The following is a 1,435-nucleotide window of genomic DNA, read 5'->3' on the forward strand; positions in this document are numbered from 1 at the left end:
TAAAAAACATGAACATGTTCAATCTTCATGGTCTACATATACCATAAAAAGCTCGATTGTGTTGCCGAAAGTGACTGTGGCTGACGCTCATAGCGGCTATGTCCCCCAGGGTACTGCCGGAACGTACCCTGGTACTATATATTATGCCGGACCGTACCTCGCCTACTCCCCTAACGAGTCTAGGGAGTCGCCTACGCCTACTCCTTAACCCTAACCCTAACCATACAGGGGCGTGTACAGGATTTGTACCAGGGGGGGGGGGTCTAACCATAACCCAAACTTGCGAGCACGCGAAGGATGGGTCTGGGGGCCCTCCCCCAGAAATTTTTTGAAATTAGACCCCCTTAGATGCGTTTTCTGCGCGACCCCCCCCCCGTACACGCCCCTGCCATATCAGATAGTTACCAGGGTACGTTCTGGCAGCACCCTGGGGGACATAGCCGCTATGAGCGTCAGCCACAGTCACTTTCGGCAACACAATCGAGCTTTTTATGGTATATGTAGACCATGAAGATTGAACATGTTCATGTTTTTTAACTCATGAACAATGTATATTCTCCGTCCTCTACCTTGTGCACCACATCCTGTGACTAAATTACAGACAGTACTTGTGATTATAGTAATCGGTCTAATTAAATTACACTTACAGGCTGATCAACAAGGGAGGTTGATAAACATAAGATTGTTTTAATAAAATAGTCAAAAACTTAGAGAGAAGTTCCCACATAAGTCTATCCGACTTTCCTACAAAGCCCTAAGAATGTCCCTGTATATTCAGACCTTCACTGAACCTTGAACCACCTCTTCAACAACAGCTGTGTTTGCCTCTGTAGGATAGCCTTCTCTCGGGGGTGGGGGGCACTCACCCTACATTATGGTAGGTATGTGCAGGGAGTCTATTATAGACTCCCTGGTATGTGCCACTGCAAAGTCAAAAATGGCTGGCTCTGGAACTAAATCAGACCTGAAAATGGGGGTCTCTGGAACTAATGTTTGTTGAATGTGGGATGCTCTGGAACTGGTTATGTTCGAGAATTGGGGTGCGCACATACGCAATACGCACATATTCCACAGCGGCAATAAAACACACGCACGGAGTTTATCATCGAATGTAAATAAACAAGATAGAACTAGGGTCTCCGGGACGGAGGACGGAAATTTTAGTCAGATACGACGTCGTCATATATGCCACCCATCATAAGAAATTTTGGGTCTTGCTAGCCCCGTGTGGTCACTTTTAATTTCTTAATGATTGTTTGCAGTGTCATGATATTCAATTATCAAGAACAAATAGTCATATTTATACATTAGATTTTTGAAGGTAATTTGGTCAAACTATCAACAACGCGAGTCAACGAAACATGAAACAATATTAGTGTGTGTGTGTGTGTGTGTGTGTGTGTGTGTGTGTGTGTGTGTGTGTGTGTGTGTGTGT

This window comes from Priapulus caudatus, unplaced genomic scaffold (genome assembly GCF_000485595.1).
Source record: "Priapulus caudatus unplaced genomic scaffold, Priapulus_caudatus-5.0.1 Scaffold3223, whole genome shotgun sequence".
NCBI lineage: Eukaryota > Metazoa > Priapulida > Priapulimorpha > Priapulimorphida > Priapulidae > Priapulus > Priapulus caudatus.